Source organism: Peromyscus maniculatus, chromosome 5 (genome assembly GCF_049852395.1).
Source record: "Peromyscus maniculatus bairdii isolate BWxNUB_F1_BW_parent chromosome 5, HU_Pman_BW_mat_3.1, whole genome shotgun sequence".
In the NCBI taxonomy this organism is placed as follows: domain Eukaryota; kingdom Metazoa; phylum Chordata; class Mammalia; order Rodentia; family Cricetidae; genus Peromyscus; species Peromyscus maniculatus.
The window spans coordinates 92,541,536-92,560,245 of NC_134856.1; the positions used below are offsets into that span (position 1 = coordinate 92,541,536).

At 42.3% G+C, this 18,710-nt stretch overlaps 1 long non-coding RNA gene across 1 annotated transcript; it reads right to left on the bottom strand.

The window, feature by feature from the left end:
* Positions 1–4,278: 4,278 nt before the first annotated feature.
* LOC121829777 (uncharacterized) lies at positions 4,279–17,408 on the bottom strand. Its single transcript, XR_006072845.2, has 3 exons — positions 17,274–17,408; positions 8,237–8,307; positions 4,279–7,537 (listed from the first exon to the last, which is right to left on the bottom strand). It is a non-coding gene; the product is annotated as an uncharacterized LOC121829777 (long non-coding RNA).
* Between the last annotated feature and the right edge of the window lie 1,302 nt (positions 17,409–18,710).

Consider the following 18,710-nt stretch of genomic DNA (forward strand, 5'->3'; position numbering starts at 1 on the left):
TGCTCAACTGTGTTCACAGCAGCATTATTCATAATATCCAGAACCTGGGAACAACTCAGATGCCCCTCAACCAAAGAATGGATAAAGAAAATGCGGTACATATACACAATGGAGTACTACTCAGCAGTAAAAAAAACAATGACGTCATGAAATTTGCAGACAAATGGATGGAACTAGAAAATAACATCCTGCGGAGTCATGGTGGTGCACGCCTTTAATCCCAGCACTCAGGAGAGCCAGGCAGATCTCTGTGAGTTTGAGGCCAGCCTGGTCTACAGAGTGAGATCCAGGACAGGCACCAAAACTACACAGGGAAACCCTGTCTCAAAAAAAAGAAAAAGAAAAAAAAGAAAGAAAGAAAAGAAAAGAAACAAAAAAAGAAAGAAAAAGAAAATATCATCCAGAAAGACAAACATGATATACTCACTCATAATACTCACTCATAAGTGGATATTAGATGTAAAGCAAAGGATAACCAGACTACAAACCACAGCTCCAGAGAAGCTGGACCCTAAGAGGGATACACGGATCACTCTAGGAAGGGGAAATAGATGAGATCTCCTGAGTAAACTGGAGGTGGGGGGGGGGGCAATAGAGGGTAGGGGATGGGGGATGAGAACATAAGGGAACGAGATGGTTAAGCTGAACAGGGATGGAGTAGAGGAGCAATGAAAGAGATATCTTGATAAAGGGAGACATCATGGGGATAGGAAGAAAGTTGGTGCTAGGGAAGTTCTCAGAAATCTACAAGGATGACCCCAGCTTAGACTACTAACCATAGTGGTGAGGGTGCCTGAACTGGCTTACCCCTGTAATCAGATTGGTGAATACACTGTCATTATAGAGCCTTTCTCCAGTAACTGATGGAAACAGATGCAGAGATCCACAACCAAGCACCAGGCCCAGCTCCAGGAGTCTAGTCAAAAAGAGGGAAGAGGGATTCGATGAACAAGGGGCATCAAGGTCATAATGGGGAAACCCACAGAGACAACCAAACCAAGGTAGTGGAAACTCATGAACTTTAGACCAACAGCTGTGGAGCCTCCATAGGACTGGATTAGGCCCTCTGCATAAGCGAGACAGTTGTGTAGCTTGATCTGCTTAAGGGGCCCTCGGGCAGTAGGATCAGGATTTATCCCTGGTGCATGAGCTGGCCTACCACTGCCTATGGTGGGACACCTTGCACAGCCTTGATGCAGGGGACGGGGCTTGGTCCTGCCTCAACTGAGTGTGCCAGGCTTTGCTGACTCCCCATGGGAGGTCTTGCCTTTTCCTTTGGGGGCATGGAGGGGGATGGGGAAGTCTGTTGGGGGAGCAGGGGAAGGGAAGAGAGGAGACTCTGTGGTTGGTACATAAAATGAATAAAAAATTTCTTAATTAAAAAAAACTGAGCGAGCCAACAGCAGCAGAAGTCCAATTACCAGTTCTCTATCCCATTGAAGAGAGATCCAGTTACAATGCAGCTAAGAAAGTGTACCTTAACACAGAGGCGGGCAAGCTTTGGCTATAGTAAAAGGTCATTTTCAAGGGCACTCTGCCAAGCTTCCGCCTGCAAAGGATGTCATGATTTAAAAAAAAAAAAAAGCCTCACTTCTCAGGCCTCTTTAGTTTGTAGGCATGGTCTCTTCTGTTTTCTATCTGTAATTCTGATTGATGAAAAGTACATCTTGCAATAGATGCTGTGCCAAGGGCAATGTGACCAAACTTCTTACCTAAAAGGAGCCTTTGTGTGGGGATTAGCCATAGGTAGTTGTCCTGTCTGAGGTATTAGGAGTAACTTGAGGTGTGCATAGGTTATTTCCATGGATCTCCTTAGAAACTTCTGACAACTTCCTTGTTGTGAATCACATGCTACTTTGTGATGTCTAGAATTTACGCTTATCTCTAAAAGCAATGGACAGCTCTTGAAGGGCAGGGATTGTATCTTTGCCATTCCTCAAAGCGAGCAGCACTACCCTGAGCATGCACAATGACTGAAACTCCACTGACCGACAACAGGTTAAGTTCCTGGTGCACTTGGGGTCTGTGGTCTCCTTACTCCTCAGGCTATTTTACTGACTCACAAGGCTGTTGAACCCCCTTTGCACAGCCCTGAGGTAGGTCAGACCTCCAAACTACCACAGGGGAGAAAACTACCCTGGCCTTCCAGCCTAATGACAACTGGGACTTGTTCCAGGACAGAAGCATGTAAATCTCTGGTCCTTTGAAGTGAGGAAAGTTATGCAAGACCTGAAATTCAGGGACTTTGGCTTGAATCCTAGTGGTCAGACACTCCGCAGAAGAGGCAGTACTCAGAATACTCACTTCTCATCCAGTAATACTGTGATGAAGTAAAAATGCAGGAGTCCATAGAGCAAGCAGGCTGACACTTCACTACCCTAAAGGTGTGCACATGCCACTTTCTACATGGCCATTCTCTGACTCTTGACCCAAGGCCTTCTAGCATAACTTGATACCTCAACTGGTCAACAAGGCTGTAAACTGAGTCCACACAACGTAGGCCTATTAGTGTCAAAGTATTTGGTTATGAAGAGAACTCACTGAAAAAAATGAGTGGCTAAAATTTACTCACAGATTTTCTTTATTATCATAATGGAAACAACAGATGGGAATTATACCCAGATAGTATTAGTCAATAGGTTTTGGGGTTTTTGTTTTTGTTTTGTTCAGACAAGGTCGTATTATACAACCTGACGGCCTGGAACTGGCCATGTAGACTAGGCTGGCCTCTGATTCACAGAGGTGTTTCTGCTTCCACCTCCCAAGTGCTGGATTAAAGGCGTACAGCACCATCTGTGGCTTGATTTTTTTTTTAAACTAACACACTAGATTTGTACAAGATCTATTAGGTTTTTGAAATTTTGAATTACATGTATTTATTTACTTGGGGGGTGTTATGCATGTGAAAGTTCTGAAGGACAACTTGCTGGGGTCCACCATGTGGGCTCTGGACTCACACTCAGGTTGTCAGGCTCCACCACAAGTGCCTTTATCTGCTGACCATCTCGCCCACTCCCAGTTCTGTAAGTTTGGTTGAAGTGTAGCTGCAGAACAGGTATCTTAACTTTACAGGGGTCTGAGTCCAACAAGGAAGTCACAGTAATACCCTCACGGAGGGTATTGATGACTGATATATATTTGTATTTTATGTACATTGGCAGTTTGCCCACATGTATGTCTGAGGGTGTTGGATCCCCTGAAACAGGAGTTACAGACAGTTGTGGTGCTGGAAATTGAACCCAGGTCCTCTGGGAGAGCAGTTAGTGCTCTTAACTGCTGAGTCATCTCTCCAGCTCTGATGACTAATGTTAAAGCCACCTCCCAAAAGTATTATTTAGACGTCATTGGAGTTACATGACTGTCTAAGAGGGTATGTGCCAATTTTGAGACCAGGCTCCACCCTATATGATCCTGAATAGATATTTCAATGTCAACAAGCTTCTGTTTCTTTCATAATTTGGGAGCAATAATCTGCATATAGGGTAGGTTAATAAAAAATTAAACTAGTAAGTGTAAAGTATTTGCCATATGCCTGGTGTGTAGTAAGTACAGTAAATTACGTATTGTTTTGTGTGTGTTCCTATAAAGTAGTTACAATAATGGTTCCTACATTTTTACTCCATTAAATTCTCTCAGGGCAGTGGTGGTGCATGCCTTTAATTCCAGTGGTGGTGCATGCCTTTAATTCTGAGTTCAAGGCCAGCCTGATCTACAGATCAAGTTCCAGGACAACCATGGCTACACAGTTGTCTCAAAAAAAAAAATCTCATTGAGCTTTAATAATTACAATGCAGAAAATAACTGCCACATGCCAGGTAACTATTTTGATTCTGTCAGTAAGGTGGACACAGATCAGAATGCTGGTTGTAATATGAGCATGGGGGTTCATGCCTGGAATGCCAAGTGCTTGTGAACCTGAGGTAGGAGAATCATGACTGCCATGCCAGGCTGGGCTACATAGCCAAACACACTCCTCCCTATTAAACACACACGCAGCCATACTGGTTTTGGAGAGACTGTGTAACTTGTTCACACATTTTCCTATTAAACACATACACATAAACAAAAGCCACACTGGTTTTGGAATGACTATGTGTCTTGCTCATGCACTCCTCCCCATTAAACACACACACACACACACACACACACACACACACACACACACACACACACTGGTTTTGGAGAGACTGTGTGACTTGCTCACTCTCCCACAGCTAGTAAGGCACACAACTGGAGATTGAATTCAGAACCACTGGACTCCAAAACTGTTTTCTATCTTGGTACCTCCCATGAGTGACTTTGTTCTTGACCTCTTTTAAGTTATTGCCTTTTTGAGTGCAGCTTCCAGTGCGTGACAAGTTGCACATGGGGTATGTGTGTAAGCAATCCCACTTCCTGGGTGTTTCACTACAGCACTGTGTGTACAGGCATTGTTGGCTGTTTTGTGAGAATGTTGTTTCTATCCTTCGTGTGTGACACACAGGTGACATACTTGCCACGGAGCAGGTGAACTTCTGCCCTCGATAACATCAGCAGCTGTTGATAAGACATGTTTCCATGTGTTAATTATAGCACTGATATGTGACCATTCACCCTACTGTATTAACAATGTTAAAAACATTCTTTCCATTTTGCAACTCCTCAAAGGATGTTTTGGGTGTAATAAAAATCTTTCAACTTCTTTTCTTTCTAACATTTTAAACATTTTTAGAGACACATGACAATAAGAGTTTGGAATTTGTCTATTTATGTTTGAATGATCAGTTCACAAGTGATTCCAAGTATCTGCAGGCAAAATTTCTTAAGATCAGCAGTCTGTGCCATACCTCAAAGACAAGTTTCATCTTGATATTTATGAAAACTGGTTAAGCAGCTAGCTGTGCTGTCTACTCCTCAGGATAAAAATAGGAAATAAGAAATTACTCGGAAGATGTAATATCATTGTCACCAGTTTAAATATTGATTGTGAAAGTCTGTAAGAGAAGAGGGTAATGTGTTAACAGTTTCAGTTTCCCATAAAGAGGAGGCTTCATTACACAAGCCCTAGGAAACTAATACACAACATGTCGAAATGTTAGGGATCCTCTTTACTCAAATACTTTATACTGTTTATCATGACTGCTCAAGTACCGTCTTCCATCATTTAATGAGCAAATAAACTAAGTCCAAAATAAAGTGAATCATGCATTAAAAATTTCTTGAATAATAATCACAAAATGAAAACATTAGCTACACACATAAAAACAATATTTGTCTTCTTTAAATTCGGCATGCACCTGTGACCCCAGCACTTGGGTAGTTGAGGCAAGAGACCATGAGTTCCAGAGTAACTTGAACTAAAAATCATGTCTGTAAATAAACACATAAATATGAAATGCATTTCCAGGGTTTAATAATGATAATGATGAGCTACCAATTAGTTGATATGCATTGCAGCTGGAATGTGCAGAAATATATCACATGTATTTAGTACTTAGTATGGAACATCTCATTTAGTTCTGGGAATTTCAGTTTTAACTGGCTATACAAGAATTGAACAGCAAGCAGTCGAAGTTAGTGCCCTTTGTTTTTGTACAATCATTCCTCTACTGGTGCCCCTTTTCCTTCTGTCTGTCCTGATTTTCTCCCCATCAGAGACTCCCACATTCCCTCCATGAAGTCTATCTTCTCTTCCTGAATTTTTCATTCACACATACACACATGGACAGACACACACAACTTTGTTCTCTTCACAGCGTCTGTCCAGTAATGTAAAGGTCCTTAAGTTCTGCCATACTACTTCGTATGTAGTATACGAAGGTGCTCGTGTACTTTAGTGCAGTTACATCACTAGCAGAATGTTCATGTGAGCTCTCCTAAAACCTAGCTAATTTGTACTACACTGATTATGAGGACATTTTTTAGGCCACAACAAAAAACATGGAACTGCAAGATTAGCTTTAGGGCTGTTTTGACAGGATCCCATGAGAAATGCCTGTGTACTACAGACCAGACTAGAAACATAAACCAGAGGTTCTCTAGCTCCAAGTTGTGACATCATTGTGAGATTTGTTACTAGTTGTAAAGTCCTCAGTTTCATCAGAGTTATTTTTCCCTTTTGAAGACTCCCTGTGATGCCACTCAATGATTTATCTTCATGACTAGAAGTGGGAAAGAGTTACTACAACCGCACCCAGTTAATTTAGTTGTCACATCTTGTCTGGGTACCCATGGTTGTGTGTGGAACGTGTGAGTGTAGTCTCATGCAGGAGAAAACTGAGAAAGGCTGGTCCAGGTGCTCTGTTAAACTCACGAGTGGGGAGCACTCTCTGGAGTCAGGAAGGCTTCACTGAAGAGGCAGGATTCAGTCCATACCTTGAAACATAGTTGGAGTTCAAACAGGAAAGGGGGCATATCAAGTGAGAGGAGATGGGTTGTCCAGTTAATACGAAGTTATAGACTAGGGATGTTTGGAAAGCAGATTGGGGCCACTGGAGAACTATGTAACACTGAGATGTGTTTTTTAATTTTTTAATCTGTATTTTGTAGTTAATGGTTAAAGTGCATGGTGTCTGTGAAGGAGATGATAAGATAACCACTTATATATTTGTTTACTTCTCTCTCTCTCTCTCTCTCTCTCTCTCTCTCTCTCTCTCTCTCTCTCTCTCTCTCTCTCTCTGTGTGTGTGTGTGTGTTATTTGCACATGTAGGGAGGCATGTGTGTGCATGCCCAGAGGCCAGAGGAGAATGTTGGGTATCTGGCTCTATTAGTCTCCACATTATTCATCTGAGTTAGGATGTCCCTGAACCTGGAGCTAGTCCGTCAACCAGCAAGCTCCAGTGACCCTCTTCTCTTCACCACCCCTGCATCCCTGGGGTTACAAGCATGACTTTTTTCCATGCATGCTGGGTTTTGAGCTCAGGTCGACACGCTTTTGCAGCTGCTGCTCTTCTTGCCCACTGAGGCATCTCCCTAGTCCCAAACATTGTTTGTCTCGTACTGTATCAGAAGGACCAGGTTCCACTCATTGAATACCTGGTAAGCAGTGATGCCCCGATGTTGCTTCTCTTTGTTCTCACAGTTATTGTGAGGAGAGGTCAGTAACCCGAGTGGGGACATAGTCTTTTCTCTGGCTTGCAGATGAAGAATTCTAGGCCCAGAGTCTTCATGTCTCCTGCCCAAGCCAGACTGTCAGACTCCAGAGCTTCATTCCCACCTCTTCCATCCTGTTCAGACTCCCAGGCAGCTACCAACAAAGGCACCTACCAACAAACCAGGCTGAGAGAGGCATGCCCACTGAGGCGTGAAAGGTCTAGGGAAAACTGAGCGTAGCATTGGAGATGACGACACACATCGTTTTTATTTTACTTAATCAATGGCAGTTTTTGTTCCTGGAGCTTCTTCCGACAGGGGGTTGACAGTTTATCATATTCAACTGGGCAATTCTATGGACGAGTGGGGCTCTAGAACCCTTACAAATACTCTCTGAGTGAGCATTTCCCCAAAGGAGACAGCCATTCCTTGTTGCCAAGGACACACCTTGAGTACAGCACAGTTCTGTGGGAGACAAGGAGCAGTTCTGAGGATTTGATCAGCTCATTTTTTCTATTCCTTAATAGTTATCAAATGATTTGGGTGATCAGAACTGAGTTTGTTTAAAGATATTTTGAACTGAGTTTGTTTAAAGATATTTTGCTTTTTCGAGACCAGCTGTTCTCAACCTGTGGGTCGCAACCCCTTTGGGGATAAAATGACCTTTTCATGGGTTATCTAAGACCCATGGAAAACACAAATATTTGCATTATGATTCATAATGTTAGCAAAATTATAGTTATGAAATAACATCAAAATAACTTTTTGGTTGGGGGTTACCACAATATGAGGAACTGTATTAAAGGGTCACAGCATTAGGAAGGTTGAGAACTTCTGTTCTAGAACAAGCAGATCTAGGCTCAGGGTAGGTGTAAACATTAAACAAATAGTGCTGGAAAAACTAGATTTCTACATATAAAATAATGAAAATAGATTCGTATTTCTCACCGTGCACAAAAATCAATTCAAAACAGATTAAATACCTGAATGCAAGACCTGAAACTTTGAAACTGCTAGAGTAAACAGGAAAAATACTTCAACATGTAAGCAAAGGCAAGGATTAGTCCTGAACAGGATTCCAAAAGCAGAGGAAATAACTCTAAGGATTGACAAATGAGATTACATAAAATTAAAAAGCTTTTTCACCATAAAGGAAACAATTACCGGAGTAATGAGTCAGCCTCCAGAACAGGAAAGACTTCTTTTCCAATTACACATCAAGCAAAGGATAATGTCTAGGATATATAAGGAACAGCAAATTTAAACACAAAGCTTAAACCAAATTATTCAGTCAAAAATGGACCAATGAACTGAACAAACAGTTCTCAAAAGAAGGAATAAAACTGACCAATACTTGAAAAGCATCCTTAGCCATCAGGGAAGTGCAAATTTAAACTGCTTTAAGATTCCATCTCACCCCAGGCAGAATGTGTATCATCAAAAAACATGTTGGTGAGGACATGGAAAAAGAACATTTACCACTGCTGGTGGGCATGTAGATTAGGTTAGACACTACAGAATTCAATATGGATGTTTCTCAAAACACTAAAAATAGAACTACCATATGACCCAGCCGTACCAACTGCTCTCCAGTCTGTATCTGAAAACCTCTAAATCAAGATGTCACAGAGACACTTGTATCCATGTTTATTGCTGTGCTGTTCATGGTAGGCAGGGAATGAAAACAGCCTAGATGTCCATCACCTGATGAGTGGCTTTAAAAAAGAATGTGTATATAGACAGTGGAATTCTCTATGCAGCCACAAGGAAAAGTGAGATCATGACATTTGCAGGGAAAAGGATGCAACTAGAAATCATGTTGAGCAAAGTAAGCCAGACTCATAAAGACAAATACCTCCCATTCTCTTTTATATATAGAACCTAGATTTCAAATTTTATACACATATATGTTTATATAGATGTATGAGTACATGTATATAGATCATAAAACCAGAAAGGGACTCATGAGAAGAAAGGAAGAGATCTTCAGGGAGGGGGAAATAGAAAGGCTAATGGAATCTGTGTAATAAGAAAGCAAGTGTGAATAACTAGGTGAAAGGGACCAACCAGAAAAGGCTTTGAGTCTGGAGAAGGAGAGCAGTGGAAGAAGACAGCAAGTGAGAACAAAGTATAAGGACATGTGCACATGGAAATATCATAATGAAACCCATTACTTTGACAATAATAATAAAGAAATTAGTCTGGAGGCTGAAGAGATAGCTCAGCCATTAAGAGCATGTATTGTTCTTGCAGGAGACTCAGGTTCAGTTCCCAGCAGCCACACAGCAGCTTAAAAATAAATCCAGTTCCAAGGTATCCTTCCCTTCACATCCAGCTCCTCCTTCCAATTAGTTGTATGCAATCTGCTCTAATTGCATATGGCCTCAGGAAGGGGCTAGAGTATATAGATGGGGAAGGACCAGGCCTGTGGAGAGGGCTCCATTTATGGGCCTATGGGAAGGCCATCATTTCTGCTGGGTACAAATTTCCAGTAGGGCCTTTTGGGAGGTCACCACATTCCTGAAAGTAACCCTTCACCTATGCCTTGTACATAAGCCCAATAAACTCACTGGTTTCTCTAAGCAAACTTCAGTGGAATCACACGTTGGTTCATTGTTGGGACTTTAGGAGGAAGTATTTATCTTCCACAAGAAAAAAATTTTTAGTAACATAAGACTAAATGCTTTGAGTATTATAATCCAAATAAAGGGGGCTTATCTTTGCATTTGTCTTCCTTTAAACAAAACAAATGTGAGCTTTGAAAGTATTGGGAAATAAAAAAAAAGTATTGGGAAATAATTAAAGCAGTTAAAATACAGCTCATTATGAATCAGATAGTATCCTCTGACCTGCTGGTAGTATAATGTAAGTTTTGACAAGAAGAAAACCAAGCTACACTAATATCGTCATTGGTCCTGTCACAATAGGCTAGAGAAGATGGGACAAGAATGACAAGTACTACTTGAGGAATATGGCAAGGGTGGAGCACAGCAATGATGAAGTCTGATTTCACCTAAAGCCAAATAATCCTGGCAAAGTAGCATGTCTCTGGGAATACTCTAGTATCTACAATTTTTTGATTGCTAAAAATATAGATGAATGCTGAAATCTACCTGCATATATGTAAATATTTGTGGATGTATATATTACATATATATGAATATTTGTCTATCCATCTAGCTACTGATAGGTTAATATTACCTATATAGAGGAGAGATTGAGTGACTGGAGAGATGGTTTGGCAGTTAAAAGCACAGGCTGCTCTCCCAAAGGGCCCAGGTTTAGTCCTAGCATCCACATGCCAGCTTACAGCCATCTGTAACTCCAGTTCCAGGGGAGCCTAATACCATCTCTGGCCTCCAATAGCACCAGGCATGCATGTGGTACACATACATACATGCAGACAAAACACTTATATGCATAAAATAAAAATAAATTTCTTTGTAGAAAGAGGTATGTATAAAATTGAAGCAGATTCCCCCCCCCTTGTTTTAGATTTCCAAAGAATTATCTCTACTTATATAAATACCAAATATTAGGTCTTAACGCTGTTGGAGAATATCATTTAAAGTTTTGTTACTTTTGTTTATGTTGCATTTGTTTAGTTTTCTGAAGCTGTGTTACCGTGCCTGTCTAAAACACCTGATGGTCTAATAAAGAATTGAATGGTCAATAGGGAGGCAGGAGAAAGGATAGGTGGGGCTGGCAGGCAGAAAGAATAGAAATCTGGGAGACGAGAGATCTAGTAGCCACAGGAGGAGGAGGAGTCAGCCACCCAGCTACACAGCAAGCCACGGAGTAAGAAATAAAGAAAGGAATACAGGAATAAAAAAAAGATAAAAGCCCAGAGACAAAAGATAAATGTGATAATTTAAATTAAAGAAAGCTGACTGGAAATAAGCCAAGCTAAGGCCGGGCACTTATAATTAAGAATAAGCCTCAGTGTGTGATTTATCTGGGAGCTGGGTGGCAGGCCCCCCCCCCCAAAAAAAGAGCAAAAACAACAAACAACACTATTCTACTTGGTCCACTAGTTAAATATCATAACACAAAATTATTAAGAACTGAGCTGGAGATGTAGCTCAGCTAGTTTATGAGTGATTGCGTGGCATGCATGAAGCACTGGTTGGGGTGGAACATGCTTGTAATACAAGTACTCAGGAGATGGAAACAGGAAGATGAGTTTAAGGTCATTCTTGGATACATAGCAAATTTGAGTTTAGCCTGGGATACATGAGAGTAATATTGACCTATCAGTAGCTAGATGAATAGACAAATATTCATATATTTATGTGTTTGTGTGTATATACACATATGTGCATATATATATTCCTTGGCAACATAGCAGTAGCTAGATAGATAGACAAGTATTCACACACACACACACACACACACACACACACACACACGCACACACACATGTCCACATATAAATATCCTGTAAAATATTAGCTTAAAGATGATCATAATACTTCGAAGAATTAAAGTCATTTTAAAACACATTCAGTGCTATTAGATGCAGCCTGAAGATATGGAAGGGAGAGATCACTGTTCTGAGGTCCTGCCTGTCATGGGAAAAGGCACCAGATGTGATTGAGACATGTGATTCACACTCTTCTGTGCCAGAAAACCAGTTTAGATTAGGTTTCTGGTCAGTCAGGAGTTTTGAAGAAGTGGAAGCTACTCCTAAGTCCTAGAGAAATGTTCCTTACATGGACTTTTGATGTTTAAATTTAACAGTATCTCTTGAGCAACTGTATTTTCTAGTCATACAAGACTTTAAGAAATCGTAGAATAGTGGTGATTCATGCTTCTAATCCCAGCACTTGGGAGGCAGAGGCAGGCAGATCTCTATGAGTTCGAGTCCAGCCTGGTCTACAGAGTGAGTTCCAGGACAGCCAAGGCTACATGGAGAAACTCTGTCTTGAAAAAGAAAGAAAGAAAGAAAGAAAGAAAGAAAGAAAGAAAGAAAGAAAGAAAGAAAGAAAGAAAGAAAGAAAGAAAGAAAGAAAGAAAGGAGAAGAAAGAAAGAAATCCAATGCTACTCAAATTCCAAACCATTAATCCATGAACATAATTTCATTAGACATTTCTCTCTACTACATGCCTGGCTGCAATAGGCTACTTTCATGTATCTCAGGTCTATTCTTCAATAATCTCATTTCAGAGCTGGGTATGATGGTATATTCCTGTCATCCTTATACTTAGGAGACTGAGACAGGATATTCTTGAGTTCAAGCCTAGCTTGGGATATATGCTGAGACTCGCATCTCAAAATTTTTCACATTTTATAAATTTGATAGTGACTCTTAGGCAGGCAGTGGTGGTGCACGCCTTTAATCCCAGCACTCTGGAGGCAGAAGCAGGCGGAGCTCTGTGAGTTCGAGGCCAGCCTGGTCTACAAAGTGATTCCTAGGACAGCCAGAGCTACACAGAGAAACCATGTCTCAAAACCACACCCCAAAAGAGAGAGACTTCTGAAAATTAAATGATGGGTCTGAGTCTCCTAATTGCAGGCCACACCGTCTGAGCTCCTGTTCATTTTCTGTCTTGTGCTTCACCGCAGTGCCTTGATTTTATCACACCCTCTCCAACAGCTATGCTGTGTGCTCATCCAAACTTGACTGTATCTGAGAAAACAATATTTATTTCATTTCTTCACGTCTATGTGGAAGTCTACCCCCAAAGCCTGTGCTTCAGTGGCTGGGAAAAAGTATGTGAAATACTAGTATACCTCTTGAGAATTTAGTAGAAGAGTCAGATATGTGCGTAAAAACAACAGTAGTAGCCAGCTAATAAAGATTAAATCCCAGCTGTGCCATGCATTGTTCTGAGCACTTGAAAGATATGAGGAAATAAGATAGAATTATTTTTGCCTTCGGAGCATTTGAGCTAATAGGATTTTAGAGGTGAATGTTAATTCACCTAAGTCAGGAAAATCAGTCTGAACAAGCCTCTTTCTAACTGGTAATGTATTGGAATCCCAACCACCACCCCAGGGTCTTGCTATGTACCCCAAGCTGACTTGCTGTATACATCACCTAGGATGACCTTGAACATGCAGTCTTCCTTGAGAGCTGGGATTATAGGCATAAGCCAACACTCCCCACTTGGTGATTCATTCTTAATAAAAGAATTTTTCTTTTCTCCTGTGTACTGGGAATCTCTAAAGCGAATTCGTATATATTTTAAGTTTAAATGTTAACTGGTCCCCACACATGCTCTCATCTAGCATGTAGACATTTCTATGTGCTGTGCATATCAGCTGTGACTGAGACCACTGGGCAAAGAAAGAACCTGGCACCAGGTGTGAACGAGGCACACACACACCCCTCCCCATTTCTAGACAAAGAACAATTCTAGATTCTGGCTCCTGGCCTTGCCCCACCTCCCACTGCTGTTTTCCCACTTGTTGTGACAAATCAAACCTGTTCACAAACTCTTTAATGACAGGGTAGGAGGGTCAAGTATTTGCATAACAACAGCAGCAATAATAGCTAACATTTGTTGACAGTGTATCACATGCCTAGTAGGGTTCCAAGCATTTTCTGTGCATTAATTGTCTCAAGTAGCACACTACTCCTTAAGGTATATATAAACATGATATTTCATAATAAGTATTGGTCCTTTTGTAAACACCAACAATTTACAGTAATGACTATGGGTGATCTAACTAGAGACCCTGCATTACCTCAGTGTTCTGAGACCAGAAGCCTATGGGTTATAGGGATTATTTATATTTAATATTGTATGTGCGAGGTGCTTTGCTTCACATAAGTTATTCCTAATCCTTGAAGCAATCCTTCAGGAAATATTTTGTTATTCCCAATTTCTAGATAAGGAAACTGAGGCTCAGGAAAGTGAAGTGACCTATCTGAAATCACACATAGCAAAGGAGCTGAGGCCATAGAAACTGAGCATTCTGAGGAAACCCCAGACACGCTTGGCTGCAATGATGCTGCCCAGCGTGAGAACCCGCTCTCCAGGTGCCTTCTCTCTCCCCCAGACATCAGGCCACATCCCCTGCAACTCTGTCTCTGGAGCAGAGAAGGGATAGGAGGGCATGCTGTCGTGTGGCTCCGCAGTCCCTCTTCTTAACAGCTACAGCGTGAGTGTACAGGTCCAGTCTAGCGCCAGCCTCCTTCCCCATCAGCTTTTAGGCCAGGCCAGGCTGGTATGAAGCTTGCCTGCCAGCCCTGAAAAAGAAAGAGTCAGAACCTCCCTTTGTTCTTCAGCTCCGCAGGAAAGCTTCTCTCTCTACTCTTAAGGTTCCATTGTGCTTGTCTATGGCCATGAATGTCATAGCTCTTCTATATTTCAGCAACCATGGGGCGTGCCTCTCCCTTCAGGACCCTCTGCCATGCTACGATGGTGGTCTCTCCTCATGCAGCTCCTTTCTGGACCCGAAGGCCAACCCTCCCCCTTCACGGCCCTCTCCTAATGAAAACCCTCTGCAGGGTGGGTAGTCTTGGGCCAGCTCCTTCCCATGGACCTTCATTTGAAGTCATTATTCCCAGTTTATTTCATAAGCTCCCTGCAGTCTAGACAGTGAACAGACAAAGCAGTAACAAACGAGCTTCTGGTTTGTGGTGGATCTTGTTGCAGGGGCTGTCCTTCAGATGTGAGAGGGCTGCTTGGTCATGGAGAGGTGTGCTGAGTCCCCCCTCATGGGACCTTGACCAGGTTGTTCTGGTGTTTACCTCTGCTGCTTTGTTTGGTGAAGGAATGCCAGTGTTTGCTGTTGCAAACCAGCTCCAGCAGACCTTTACAGAAAAGATGTTCTGTTTGATTAGCAGAGTGGAACCACTTTCATTTCCCACAGTCTCTGAAGTTTGAAACATCTCTCTGTCTCTTGCTGTCTCTCTTTTTAGATACAAAGCATTAGATATTTGAGATGTTGGAAATTCGTTTGATATTTGTGTCATGTTAGGTTTATCCCTTTAGAATTTTGGAGACCATGCTAGTACCAATGGCTACTAAGAGCCTAGGTTCATCCCATTTTACCCAAAGACTGTTTGGAATATTCACCTCTGCTGAAGTTGAACTACACCTAACTTCAGTTATAGATCAGATCTAGGGAGGGTGGAATTGTTCCATTTTACTACAATATGAAGAAGAGGACACAAATCTAGGATTTTTTTTAAATATATGAGTGTTTTGCTGCCATGTACATCTGTGTACCATGTGCACAAAGCGCCCACAGAGACCAAAAGAGAGCATCAGATCCCCTGGGGCTGGAGTTACAGACAGTTGTTGTGAGCCTCCATGTGGGTGCTGGGAATCAAATGGGTCCTCTGGAAGATCAGCAGTGCTCCTAAATCCTGAGCCATCTCTATAGCCCTTGTTTTGTTTTGTTTTTCCCCTCTATGTATACGTACGCATGTTTGAATGTATGTAGACATGTATGCTTATGTGTGTGCGTGCATGTGGAGGTCTGAGGTTGATGTCAAGAGTCCTCCTTAGTGTAGCTGGAGGGCTTCTCTCCAGGTTCCACCAAGCCCCACAGTCCCACAATCCACGTATAAAATAATCACTCAGACGCTTATATTATTTATAAACTGTATGGCCGTGGCAGGCTTCTTGTTAACTGTTCTTATATCTTAAATTAACCCATTTTTATAAATCTATACCTTGCCACGTGGCTGGTGGCTTACCGGCGTCTTTACATGTTGCTTGTCCTGGCAGTGGCTGCAGTGTCTCTCCCTCCTTCTTCCTGTTTCCCCAATTCTCCTCTCTCCTTGTCCCACCTATACTTCCTGTCTGGTCACTGCCATCAGTGTTTTATTTATATAGAGCAATATCCACAGCACCTTAGTCTCCCTCTACCTTATTCACTGAGGCAGGGTCTATCAGATGAAATCAGAGCTCACCTATATAGCTCATCTAGGTAACCAGCTTGTTCTGGGGATCCCTTGCCTCTGCCTCTGAGCATTAAACTTACAAGCAGGCATCCACACCTACCCAGCATCTACCTGGGTTCTGAGGGGTCAAATACAGGTCCTCATACTTGCATGGCCAGTACTTTGCTTTATCTCTTGAGTCATCTTTCTAGCATGGATGGTTCTATTTTTCCAAGTCCCACAGTGTGACTACTTCCTTGAGGCACTGGAAGATTTTTTTGTTATTTATGAGCCCTGAGCTCCACATGACTTCTGAAAGCTCTGAACTATAATGTGCAAATAGCAATACCATTTGATTTAAAACTAAACTAATGAAAGACAATGTTTCTATCGATAAAGCATGAGGGTTTGAGTTAAAAGTGAGGCAGGTTCTCAGATGTAGCAGTGAAGCCTGCCTCACCCAGAGCAAGGAATGTACTGTATGTTCCCTGACTGTGCATACCCTGGGTCCATGAAGTCTGCTAAAGTCTCAACCAGTTACTGTGTGCATTATTACCCCACACTCCCAAGACTCTGTGCCTATTCTTATTAAAGCCTGCCCAGAGACATACTTGATGGTATAAGTTGATGTTCCCATCTATTTGGAAGCTTGAGGCAAGAAGATTGCAAGTTCAATGTCCTTGTGGGCTGCAGAATGAGTTCAAGGCTAGCCTGGGCAACCCCACCCCCACCCTCACCCTACCCTACACTCTGTTAGTCCTGGATGTCCTGGAACTCACTCTGTAAACTGGGCTGGCCTGGAACTCACAGAGATTAAGGACATGCACCACCACTGCATGGTTCTCTCTTGTGAGCTCTCTCTCTCTCTCTTTCATAAAATAGGATTCCTCATTGACTTGAAACTTGTCAAATAGGCTAGGCTAGGCTGGCTGGTCAGAAAGCCCAGGGATTAGCTTGTCATCATGTCCCAAGCACTGGGACTACCACGTACAGCATTTTTTAAATCGGTGCCAGGAAGCAAACTCAATCCCTAAAATAAATTTTGCCAGGTAGCGGTGGCACATGCCTTTAATCCCAATACTCGGGTGGCAGAGCCAGGTGGATCTCTGTGAGTTTGAGGCCAGCCTGGTCTACAGAGCAAGATCCAGGACAGGCACCAAAACTACACAGAGAAACCCTGTCTGGAAAAAAAAAAATTAAATCCCTAAAAAGATTTCTTTAACAATGTATTTCATTATGGCACTGCCATAATGTATATTATGGTATCTTCACCCATATTTGTATCCCACTCCCCTGTTTATCTTACATTTGGCCCCTCCTGCTGATTCCTTTCCTACCTTCTTTCTGCTTTTATGTCATACCTAGATGTAGGTATAGATATATACATAGATACATATCCATACATGAAGCCCAGCAGTTTCTGAAGTCTGGATACAGACATCTGTGAGACAGGAAGAGGCCCTCAGTGGAGTAAATGAATGACCAGTCAACCAGGCATTTGCCCTTTGACTTCCGCCCCTGGAGCTCCTGCGGTTGTCAGCGGTGAACAACCTCCTTGTGTAACAAGAGCACCCCAGTGGGTGGGAACTGCCAGCTCCAGGAGTAAATCTGACAGCAATAACAGCGAGGCTCTCCAAGCTCTCCCTGGCCCACTCGACAGCCTCTACAGAAAATGCTCTACAGCAGAGAAGTGGCTCCCCTAAACAAAACATCAGAAAGAGGCAAGTGTTCTGATGCCAAGGACATTGCTCTTGACCATGGAGGGAGATTTAAAAAAAAAAAAAAAAAAAGGATGACTACCAGTATCTGTGTCTTTGTTTCACCCAGCCATTTTCTTCTGCCTTTTGATACTTAGCTATTTATTGATATGCATTGTGGATGCAAGAGTATTTAGTATTCTCAACAACTGGGTCTTGGAGAGGCTTAGAGAGAAAAAGACTGGTTCATGATCGTTTTGAAGTTGCTAGCTATCCCTTTCTCAGTCTGCTAACTGATGCCATGACTAGTTGGAGTTGTCTCTCTTTGACTTTTAAATCTTATCTCCCCCCCCCCCCACCTTTGCTGGGGCTTTGCTATGTTGTTGCCCAAGCTAGCCTCCAACTCCTGGTTCTATCAATCCTCCTTCTTCAGTATTCCAAGTATCTAGGACTATAAGGCATATCTATCACCTCGTTCAGGTCTTTCTTTGGATCTTATATATGCTAACCAATCTCTGTCTCTGTCTGTCTCTTTGTCTCTGCCTCTCTCTGGGTCTCTCCCTCCCTCCATGGTGTATGTGTATGACCAGGTCGCACACCTGTGTACAAGCACAGAGGCCAGTGGACACATGGGTGTCCATCCTACTTTATTTCTCTGTTCTTCATTCTCTAAAGAACAGGTTATGCCACTGAATCCAGAGCTTATCATTTCAGATAGACTGGCTGGCCATCAAGACCCAGTGGTCAATCCTCTTGTCTCACCCCCCCCCACACACACACACACAGCACTGGGCATACTGGTATGCATGGCCATGTCTTGCTTTTTACATCAATCCTGAAGATCTGAACTCAGGTCCTCATGCTTGTGCAGTAAGAGTTACTGCCCACTGAGCCATCTTTCTAGGCCCTGGGCGTCACCGTCTTCTGAATCACTGGCCTCTTTAAGAAAATAACTAAAGCAGCAGACTATGTCTGGCGAGAGGACAAGCTTATTTCTTCACATCTTTCCAACCCTTTTTCAGGGGGCTTGTGGATAACAAACAAATAAAGAAAATCACTTCTGAGTGTACATAGCTCTTAAGCTTTATGTGGCAGCTTGGC